This window comes from Ananas comosus, linkage group 23, assembly GCF_001540865.1.
Source record: "Ananas comosus cultivar F153 linkage group 23, ASM154086v1, whole genome shotgun sequence".
In the NCBI taxonomy this organism is placed as follows: domain Eukaryota; kingdom Viridiplantae; phylum Streptophyta; class Magnoliopsida; order Poales; family Bromeliaceae; genus Ananas; species Ananas comosus.
This window is the reverse complement of record NC_033643.1, coordinates 5388884-5401503: the sequence shown is the minus strand read 5'-3', so window position 1 is coordinate 5401503 and position 12620 is coordinate 5388884.

The window sequence follows — 12620 nt, the reverse complement described above, 5'->3', positions numbered from 1 at the left end:
TTGGGATTTAAAGGATTTAGAGCTTGATTTGAAGCTTCTAAGAGGTAAGCATTACACTATCTTCCTCTAGATTTGAGTTTTATTGGATTTCATGAGATGAAACCCTAGATTGTGATATTAGGGTTTATTTTGGGCATTTTGAATCTAGGGCTTTTGAAGCTAGATTGATTGGATTAGAGGCTTCCATTAGGTTGGATTGGATGAGCCCTAGCTTCATTTTGGAGCTTTAGAGGAGATTTTTGCACTAGAGGTGAGTTCTTCTCACCTATACTTGATTAGCTTAATGATTGAGCTATTGATGGTTCGTTTCGTTCGTGTGACGCATGTTTCTCTACCTCTAGGGTACTAGGAGACTAGAGGACACCCTCGTTGGAGCGCACGAGGAGTTTCGTTGCCATCGGTGGGTTTGGCTTCGGGGAAATGGGGCGAAATGACCCCTATGCTCTTTCTACTTATTGTAAAATATTTTTAAGTTCATTTCTATGCTAAATGGGATTTATATGAATTTTAGAGCACTTAAAATGCATGCCTCGTGTATTATGAAAATTTCACTATATAGTAGAGCTATATGAGTAGAATGCATGCATATGGGAAAAGTGTTTATTTTACAAGTGGAAAATACATCTCTTATGAGGATTATGACTTGGAATATGTGCTTTGGAACATAGTTGCCATGTTTTGACATAGAAAACAAGAGTGTCATAAAGGGGCACTCGAAACTAGTGAACTATGGAACTGCAACATAGAGATATATTGATAGGCCTTTGTACATCTGCTATATATATTCCATGTTAGAGACATGATGACATAGAGATAGGCCTTTGGGACACTCGATACATTCCATGTTATTAGACATGAGGACTTGGTACTTGCGACAGATCGTTTGACTACTTGCCATTGTGCTCATTCGCACATGCTTGTGAGGGTCGCTCCCTACAAGCCGGCACTCCGGAGATAGCCATCGCGATACATATTCGCCGTGCGGGATTGGGCGCCGAAGTGGATTGCCGTGGGACAGGCTCATCCCTAGGGTGGGGATGATGACTACCACGGGGCCATTAGGCTCGGCACCGGCCAGACAGCCTACGGGTGGGTCTCAGGGCCATAGACAGCCTTCGGGTGGGTCTCTTCAGATTGGGCTATATATATATATATATATTATGACATGTGGACAGATGATGACTTAGTGTACTACTTGGACATTGATTAGAATAGTAAACAACGGAACTTCACTATTTCACATTGTGAACATCATGATAGTTGGAGACATTTACTTTATGCATAGTTGCTTTCATACTTATGCTATTCATGCTAAGTAGAGATATCATGTCGTAGTAGGTTACATATTTACTTACCTGTCGCCTTTCTACTTTTATTGTCACTGACATCTTTTGTAGCTTTGGGCCTTGTGGTGCATGCACTGAAGTCAGTAATTGCCCACTGGGAACTATTTTTAATAGTTCTCATGCCCCCGTTTTATGGTTTACTTTTCAGAGCCTTCGGCACCGGCGGAGGCACGGGATCGCGGCAAGGGGATCGCTTAGCTAGCTAGCGAGGAGCGGTACTTTGCCTAGGTGGTTTACTCTTTCTTTTTGTAGTTGAGAGAGAGTGAGAGATTTTGTATCCATGTATAGAGACCACCTATGTACCTACTTATAGCTCTTGTATTTGGGATTTCCTATTGTACTTACTTTATGTTTTATTTAGTGGATTTACTGTTTTAACTTTATCCCTTGTTGTAGCATTTAGACTTTTATTATGCTCTGATACTACTAGACGTCTTGTATTATTGCTGTTATTATTGTTGTTTTTAGACGCCTTATATGTTGTAGACATATGGCGGGTCTGGGCACGCGCCGGGCGGGCTTCCGCTGGGTCCCGGGGCGTGACACGGTTGTCGGTAACGGCCCTAAACATTGCCATTTTGTACTTAACGTCGCAATTATTTGGTTCTTTAGAGGTCATCTTGTAATTTGGGCATTGTGGGTTGCCTTGGACAGCACGTGGTCACTGTTTGTAAACCTCTAGACTTGTTGTCTAGGTTCTGAAGTCCTCGTGTAAATCAGAATGTGGTTTTGGTGCGTTTCTCGACGAAATCGTCGGTGGAACACGGTTTCGCATCGTGATGGGTTTCTAGCCACATGGTTGCCTCGAAAATCATTGCCTAGCCTTGTTGGCTGACTGTTGAGGGCCCTCGTGTGTTTGGAGGTGACCGAAGAGCGGCGAAGGCTTCCGGTGCTAAAGTGGACACTTCCGAAAGCCCAATAGTGAGAGGTCGATCGGCGACGACTGAGTTGACTTGGAGACTTGTGTTTGCTATCTTGACACCTAAGTAGGTGTGTTTTAGGACAGCGGGTGACTCCTGATGTGAGTCAGTGCATTTAGGGACGTTTCGTAGGTCCCGGGGGCATCCCAATGCGTTTTTGGGATTCCTGGCGAGTTCGGGGATCAGTGGTGGGAAATCAATTCTACGAGTGGCTTGGGGTTTGTGAGCGATGTGTTTTGAGTCTATAGGATTAGACCTTGACTTAGATCATGTTTGTTTCAACGTAAGTAAACTTGAGGTGGAAGTGAACTTTGGGTTGAAGTGGAGTTGGGGTGAAAATTAATTCACTTCCGCTGTTTGTGTCTAACTGTGGAAGTGCAGTTCTGCGAGTTCTGTTGTTTGTTTGGTAGGAAGTAGATGACGTAAAAAGTGTAGTTCTCAACCTCCGGTGTATACTTACCTCCGAAGTGATATCATTGTCTATTTTGTAACTTACTGAATAATAAATTATAATAATAAAAATTAGTATAATTATATATGTATATAATTATATTTATGTATAATTATAAAATAAAATTTTAAAAAATTATATTATTTGTTTGCATATAAATTATAATAATGCAACAAATAAAATTCTAAAGTTAAAAAATTATTAACATTTAACAAATTCATTTTTCATCATTTTCTAAATATACAAATTAAATAAAAAATATATTAAAACTTACCTAATCAAATTTGATCAAATTTTAGACATACAATCAAAATAAAAAATTTAATTACTTCCACAATTGAATATATTTGGATGAAAGGAAAGGGTAGAGAAGAGGGTAACCCTAACACATCAAGTCCCACTCTTGCCTTTTTTCACCTCACCGAAATTGACTTCACCCCATGGGAGGGGGAAGTCAATTTCATTAATTTGGGTGAACTAGACTTTCGAGCGTAATAAAATTACGGTGAACCAAACAACAGAAGTGGTCAGTTTTCACCGAAAATTACTTCCCCCTTCCCACTTCCACCCCACTTTCTTGCAAACAAATAGGCCCTTAGTAGATCTACCGTATGTCCGGTCGATGATTCTACGCACCTCGAGAGCTAGATGCAGTGATGGACACATGTGGGTACTTCGATCCGAAGTCGGTCCAGCGGCTCATGCTCGATGACTTTTTTCCTTTTCCTTTTCTATGACTGGATAGCTTATCATGATTATATGTTCAGTATCTTACACTGCATGGCTTATCATGATCATATGCTCGGTATCTTGCATACTATTTCGTACTCATTGGTCTACTCTACGGTTGTTTTGTCTTGTATTATCATGATTGATTTAGTGGTAGAGTAGTATCCCAGTGACTGATTATCGTTGCATGGCTTTGTCGTTGATGATACTTTGTACTTGGAGATATGGTTATATAGAACTGATAGGTCAGTGACATGGATACACTCCTTCGAGAGTATTAGACCGGACTTGGTCAGATATGGTTGTGGATTATTCTATCGAGTTGTTACTGTTGTTGGCCATTAAGCATATTGCATCGATCGCCACAACTCATATGCATTTCACGTACACCAGCGGTCTGATCCACCTCAAGATGGTGTTCTTTTCCGAAAAAGTGGTCTTACATCCGACCCGTGAGTCCAGCAGCCCATTGTTGGGTCATATGCCAGGGAGACCCAACGGTCTACTGCTAGAGGCATATCCCTATTAGAGCGGTTGTGGTATAGCTTGAGATCCTTAGACCAATTGGGTATACTTGTGCTATCAGTAGTAGTTGACGCATAGTTATTTTCCTATATCACTTTGCAATAACGGTTGTTCATACCATTATCACAGTTGTTTTCCGTTTTGTTATCATTGCTATTACACTAATTTAACTATTGACTATGGTTGGTAGTTGCTTTATTATCTCACTTGACAATAGTAACTTTTTTGGTGATTATCGGTGGTTGTTATTTCTTGTTATCATACCTAATTTACTTATTACTACTGCTATTTTTCCCTCCTGTCTGCCAGTGTGTACGGCTTGCCTTTGTCGGCTTGCGGTACCCACCGGAAGGGGGAGATATGTTTAGATATTCTCACCCCCCATTATTTTTCAGGTAGCTTGGGCGGTGAGGATCAGGAGGGTGCGTGAGGACGTAGATAGCGTGAGATTCCAAGCTCACAGCATCAGTTCTGGTTTGACGCTTTTTATGTATATGAGATAGTATAGTTTACCCCCTATATGAGATAGTATAGTAGTTGTTCTTATGTGGTTCAGTTGATGGTTTTGATTTGTAGATTTTTGGATGACGTATTTATGAGCCTTTGGTTACTCATGATTTTTTAGAAAATTCGTAGTTCTTGGACACTTATGACTGTTGATACGAATTTCAGAATGTGATTTTCTACCCCTCGTGGTAGTGTGTTCAAAACAAAGATTTCTATGTGGGGAACAGTTTTTAAAGTGGTTTTTCGGCTTTTCATGGATTTTCGTAAAACTAGAGTTTCAAAGTGAATCCTTCGTGTGGGAGGTGCATTAACTAGTAGGGATGAATATGAAAACTTATGCCCAGTTATTATTACTAGGGTGTAGTCCTCTTATAAACCCAATGACAATCCCATTCCCATCCGATGTGGGACTATTGGGATGTCACAGGCTCTGTCCGTTTGAATAGAGAATTCCTAGTATTTGTGGTGGGTTTGTCGCACATCGTCGAGGTCTAGGTTTTAACCAAAAAAAAAACTCTTTTCCGCAGATTATGATTTATAAAAGATAGCCCAATGTCAAAATGGCTTACAAAAAGGGACCCTGGGCCGTGATTGAAAACAAACAAAAAAAAATATAGGTATAGCAAAAACTAGATAAAAGGAAAAATTAAAGCTTGCCATTCCTAAACAAAAAAAAAGAAATAAACCTTTTACTTCAAGCTACTGAGGGATTTCATATCTTTCATTATGAAAAGTTCTTTTGTCCGCATGTAGATTTTATAATTAGGGGCAATTGCTTATATACTTCTGAAAAGTTTTTGACTTTCTGATTTATCTCTCTTAGAAGGCTAATGTTAAAAATATTCTTTTTACGTTACAAGTTATTTCAAATATACCCCTAGAGTTAAATTACGTTAGTGAACTGTTTGTAATAGCTGCTATCTCTGTGAAATTACTATTTTGCCTTTTCAAATATATCCTTCTACCACCACCAACTTTTCTTAGGCAATTATCTTTTATAATTATTAGCATATGCTGATGTGACAATCTTTATTAGATTTTTATGGCTTCTATGTATTATCATTTTGTTATAAATTAAACATTTATCCTCATGTCAATTTTTATAAAAAATACTAAATTTTTTTTTAAAAAAATCCGTAAACTCTTGGATAGAAGGGTGTATTGGGTGTATACATTTTCCTTGCTTTTTTACCATAGGGATAATTTCATATATATCCTTACAAAGTTTTAAAATTGTTAATTTATTGCTGCAAACTTTTAATTATCAAATAGATCTCTCTGAAGCTTTAAAATATGCAAATATTTCTATTCGAGTTCACCCAGCATCACCTCTGGTGAATCTCAACGGCTAGCAACTTCTCTGGTTGATCTCTTTGTTTCTCTGATCGGTGTAAATTTTATAAAGGTAAAAATCTATTAATTTGTGTATATGATTTTTTTACTAATTATAGATTGTATTTAAGATAAAATTTTAATTTTGTTATATTGATTATTAAAAAATAGGGTTGGTCCATACGATAAAATTTTACACTCGGTATAAGTAAAAAAAACGGAAAAGAGTGTTGAGAAAAAAAAATAAAAAAAGAAATGGTGCAGAGAGAGAGATGAAATGTCGGTTCTCCTTTCATGTATGGTATATGATAAGATGATTGTATTTATTAGATAAAATTTTAATTTTGTTATATTACTTATTAAAAAATAAAGTTGGTTCATGTTGTGTGGGGGAGAGAGAGAGAAATGAAAAAAAAAAAAAAAAAAGTAGGTCCCACCTCTTTGCCCCAATTGAGGAGAAGCCTGTCGTACATCTTTATGTTCCGATTTCATATATGGTATAAAATAGTGTATGAATTTTTTTATTAATTATAGATTATATATGAGCATGTCTTATATACTCGGTGTACAATATTTTTTCCATCGTATGAAATTTTATTTTTATTATATCGACTATTAAAAATAGGGTGGTTCAATGCGATAGAATTTTACACTTGGAGTAGGCAAAAATAAAAAAGAAAAGGTTTGGGTTCTCAATTCAAATTATAGATTGCATATGAGCATAGCGTATGAAATTGTAATTTTGTTATATCCACTATTAAAAAATAGGATTAGTCCATATGCTAAAATTTTACACTTGGTATAAGCAAAATTAAAAAAAAAATCAAATTATAGATTGTATATGAGCATGTCTTATATACTCGATATACAAATTTTTTTATACGATATGAAAATTTAATTTTGTTATATCGACTATTAAAAAGTAAGATTGGTCCATATGATAAAATTTTACAGTCGGTGTAGATAAAAAAAAAAAAGAAAAAGTGTTAAGAGAAAAGAAAATAAAAAAAAGGTCTAGAATAGGTGAGAGAGAGAGAGTGTGTGTGAGAGAGAGAGAGAAAAAAAAAAAAAAAAAAAAAAAAAGCAGAGTGGGCCCCACCGCATTGCTTGAGGTGGCTGCCGTACACTCCCCGGGTTCTCATCTATGTATGGAATTGAAATGAAATTGATAGATAGATAGATAGATAGATGAGTGGAATGTTGTGTTTGCCACTCTAGCTCCTTTGCTTGGTCTTATCGATCAACATCAATGCTCCAGCGGAAACACGAGAATTCCAATAATTGTATAAAGCCACGTAGAGACACAATTCAATGAGCCGAAAGATCAACCACTTTAATTAATGCCTGTTACAATGATTGATAATTCCACATCTAACTGTATAAAAGAATGCACAGATTTCTGAATAGGAGATATTATGCGAGTATCTACAGGATCTAAATTATCAACGGGCTCTCCAAGAATGTCGAAAATTCGCTCAAGAGTAGCTCCGCCGACCGGAACACTTAAGAGGAGCTCCCGTGTCAATCACCTCCATTCCTCTCATTAGCCCATCTGTAGCACTCATAGCTACAGCTCTAACTCGATTATTTCCTAATAATTGTTGTACCTCGCAAGTCACATTAATTTACTAACCAACAGCGATCCTTAACTACCAAAAGCATTATCAATATTAGGCATTTTGCATGGAGAAAAATGGCATCTAGTACAGGGAGCTTAACACCCTACGTTCTTCCCTTTATGTGTGAAAACAGTAGGACTAGAAGTAGTACGATTGATTCTCATAATTATAAGAAAGTGAAATATGTCGGAGTCCTTAATTTCTAGAGTAATAGCAAATCGAAAATAAATATGATGTCCGATAGCAAGTTGATTAGTTAATTCAACCGAATCGGATTCAATCGTTTACTCATTCAATGAGTTAATTTTCAAGTTCAGCAAATCTTTTTTTTTTTTTTTTTTCAAAACTAAATTGCAAGCATCTAACTGTTTCAAAGATAATTAATAATAGTGATTTTAAGCAGAAATAATAACAATAGTACTTAAATTGTTTGTTGTATTTTGAATATTTTGGTTCTGATCCACATTGCGATGTGGTCCAAAAATGTTGGGGGCGAAATTGAACGGAAAATATTTTGGGGTTATGTAATGGAACTTAATATTATTAAAACTATTCTTGATATCGTTAGTACAAGAAAGCTTAAATTACGACTAGATACAATATATCTAACTTTCCACTTTTAGAGGCCAAAATTTTTCTAATCCTATTATGTTTTAATTAATGAGAAATGATACGGTACTTTATTTTATAAAAAATAATAAAGATCTTAGCCGTTGATTAATGAAGGTTAAAAATGCAATTTTATTATGTAGCAGGTTAAAAGGTGATTTTATGTGAGGGTATTTTTGTAATTAAACTAGGCGAAATTTTAAAAAAGTTTTGATTAATATCTTAAGTTTAACATTAATTTTGCACTAATTTAAGCATTAATTTAAGGTTTGACTGATATCCCAAATTTAGGCATTAATTTTGAGAATTTTAGAGTTCTTCTAATTTAGGCATTAATTTAAATTTTAAAAATTTTAGAAATAGTAATATTTCTAAATATGTTCAATTTAAATATTTAATATTTCAATTTAAAATTTAAATTTAAATAAGAGAATTTTGTATTACTATTTTAACAAATTTAATGTTGATAATAACGAATTCAACATATTTAATTTGTTTAAGAAACTATTAAATTCCTCTGATTTAGATATAAATTTGTGTCACAAACTTAAAAGAAATTTGAATATAGGTAAAAAAAAATATTTAAATTCAACGTATTTAATATGTTGTAATGTTTTGTGGCACTATTTAAATTCAAAGTATTTAATATGTTGTAATTTTAGAATTTTTCTACTTTAGATATAATTTTGAACCACTATTTAATTAAATCAGAAATATGCGTAATCCTATTATGATAAATTACGTTATTTTTTTTTTTTCTCCCAAACACCTCCGGGATAATTTTTCTACGGTATAGCATAGTTTAACTATACTACGTTTTCAGGGTATCCAAACGGGCCTAATTGGATGTAATTGGAGGCTTAAGTATTCTTAGAGAAGGCATTGTTTGTACTGCAACAATCAACTATCAAATCATGTCAACTGCTTGTGTGCCCATTCTTTGCTCCCTCGTAGAGTATAAAAATTTAATTATAAAATAATAACTTTTTTCTCCTATATCTGAATAATTTATAATTTATAATTTATAATTTTTTAATTATAGTGTTATTATTTGGCAAAACTTTTTTATCTTTTTCGAAATAATTACCCACCTATATACTCCTGAAAACTTCAAAAAAATCTAATTTATTTATTTATTTTTTGTTTCTAATATACCCTTCATATATTCTTCCGTTATTCAAAAATACTCCCGCAATTTTCATTCATTAAGTTATCTCGGATTAAACATGAGTTAAATATTTACCAGAGTTAAAAAAAATCAAAATCCCTCTTTTGCTCCTAATTTAATGGTAAATAAAAAAGTTGGTAATGGTAGAATGGTATATTTGAAAAAATAAAAAATCAAAATATTTTTTTTGTCCCTAACTTAAAAGCAAATAAAAAAAAAGTTGGTGATGTTAGAAGAATATATTTGAAAAGGCAAAATAATAATTTTACAGAAATAATGGTCATTGCCAATCGTTCACTAACAAAATTTAATTCTAAAAATATATTTGAAATAATTTAAAACATAAAAAAAAATATTTTTAATATTATTTTTTAAAAAAATAAATAAATTATATGGTCGAAAATTTTTCAGCCCCTATCATTTTATCTGCTGTGCTCCTTCTATCTATCTTTTCTACTTCCGGTGTCGCACAGCATGTAGAGTGATTCGATTATAATATAATTTTTGTAATTCCATTATAATATTCTTTTATTCTAATTATTTTAAGGCCAATTAATATCGTTAATCGTTCCTGATATTGCGTTGGTCAACTACAAAAGAGATATGCTCTGTTATGGTTTCCTTGGAAGCATGTGAACAGAGCAACGTGGTGAGAATCCAAAAGAAAGAGATCTACGTTGTTGTTATTTATTTGGAAACTTTGTTGAGAGAGGGAGGGAGAGAGAGATTCTGTTGTGATCTATTTGGAAGCATGTTAATTATTGAGACTAGAAATCTATGCCCTACTCGAACCGCAAGGTAAAAAGTAGGATCGATAGAGAGAGACAGACAGAGAATTGAAAGATCAATTCCTCCTTTTAAAAAGTTTGGCTACATCTTCTCATCTTCTTATTCTGTGTCTACGTTAATGCGTTGGTGTCTTTTATGTGGTCTTGTCATCCACGCAGCTTTTCCTTTTGTTTTTAATGAAAAAGTTTCGATGATTTCAATGGAAAAGTTAGCCGACAAAAATAGAACTACTGTCCTGTCTAGCCTCTTCCGTAGACCAAAAAAAAAATTCCTATCTAGTATTCTTTTAAATAATATTTTTAATTTTGCCTCACTTTTCTGAATCAAAAAAAATATTAATAAATTTTATACTGATTAACATGTTAAGTGGATGGGAGATTATTTTTTTCTCTCTCCTCTTTGTCATTTCCGAACATATCAGAAGTTACAAATTTATTATTATTTTTACTCTCATATTTTGACGGTCTGTTTTACACCTGCAATAAACTATCAATTTTTTGTTGATAAATATTATTCTGTTGAGAAACTAATAATAACATGGCATTCCAGATTTAATCTCATACCAGATAAGAATTATTGGCAATCATATTCTGATTCTATCTTAATTCTAAACGAATCTATGCGGAGGTCAAATAAAAGTCGTCCAAAATTAGCGTGGATTCATAACTATATGGAAAAAACATACGGATTATATATGTGGAATTTGTAAATAGAAAAGACATAATAGGCGAAAATACTCCGGCCGAAAAAAAAAAATAAGGCTAAATTAGAAAAATGGGAGAGGAGAGAGAAAAAAATAATCTCCCAACCACTTAACATATTAAACTAATTAAAATTATTAACTTATCATTTCTTTTTATAATCTATAAAAATAAGGTTAGATTAAGAATATTTTTTAAAAGAAGGCTAGATAGAAATATTTTTTCTCTAAGGAGATTAGACAAGGCGATAGTTCACATAAGTATAGCTTTTGACAGTTCAAATTAACATATTATTTATTTATTTATTTATTTTTTTACAAATAAAGACAACTCGCTCTCACCAAGTAATCTCAAAAATATAATTAAAATAAAACAAGATAACCATAAGTTAATCTTATGGGTAATATATAACTTATGGAAAGTGCATGAAGTAAAATGTTGACACCGGTTGGTTTGACCATCCTTTTTGTTCTAGATAGCTCTTCATTTATATTCTTTTGAAAATGGAATAATATTATCTGGGAAAAAAAAATTTATTTTTAGAATAGCTTTATATTCTAGGATATAAGGGGAATGAATGTATTTTTTTTTATTTGGTAAGGTTCTATTATATTTTTTGAAATAAAAAAAATAATGTTTAGTAATTTTCTTGGGCCAATTTGCATAAAAAAATCATAAGTTTTGAGCTTTTGCAAAACTGGGCCACCTTTTTCAATTTTATAGATTCGAGCCGGATTTTTCGCCATCGGACGAAAATATCTTTATTCCTTTTCTTTCTCTCTATTCTTTTTTTTTTCCTTCGTTATTTTTTTTTTCCGCCACCTCCTCCTCCGCAACACCCTCCCCATCGCCTCCTCCTCCTCCAATGAACCTACCTCCTCCTTCCATCGCCTCTCCCTCTCCCATGACGATGCCCCCACCTTCCTCGCCAGATTCGACCCCACACCCACGGTGCCAATCTCGAGGACTCCTGTGGCGGCGGCGGCGGAGGAGGCCGGGGATCCCTCTCTGCCGACCACTTCTCCGCGTCGACGCCATCGCCGACCTCACAAAGATCGTTGGCCGCATGATCCGCACCGGGTATGGCCAGGAGCTGAGCCAGATGTACATCGCCGTCCGCCGCGACGCCATCATGCAGAGCCTCGCCGCCCTCGGCGTCGACAAGATGAGCATCGAGGAGGTCCAGAGGATCGAGTGGGGCACCCTCGACTCCAAGTAGAGCTATCCAAATTATCCGATATCTCATACCCGACCCGGACCCTACCCGGACCCGAACCGGACCCGATAAAAAATGAATAGTATACAGATAAAATAAATTACCCATTAAAGTTTCGGGTATGGGTCCGAATATTTTTTACCCATACCCGATTTGGACCCTACCCGAACCCAACTTTCAAATGGGTAGGGTCCGGAATAGTTTTCAAATCCGGACCCGGACCCGGACCCGATGAAATATCCGATAGTAAATAAAAAAAAAAAATAAACTTTTGAAGTTGAAGGATCAATTTTAATATAACTTATAGATGACGAGTCACTATGTATTTTCATCCTAATGAAATCCTAGCCGCCTCTTTTACTCATTACTTTTTTCTAATTCTTTTACTCTTTGTTTTCTACTCTTTTTTTTTCGTTTCATTTTCGCCAATAATATTTCATTGTCATCATCATCATCAGTGTCATCATCATCATAAGCGAAATCCTCTACAGGCTGGCACGAGTGAGTTTTTTCCAAATTCTGTCTCCAATTATAGTCGACAACTAAGTTTTTTTTTAATGAATATTCTATTTAGTAAATTTTCTGATTTCTCTTTATTTTTTTTTTTTTTTTGAATGTTAATATATAATATTAGTAATTACTACAATTTATATTCTCTTTGTTTATAATATGGTATCATAATTTTCTTATTTTATGTATTTATATGTG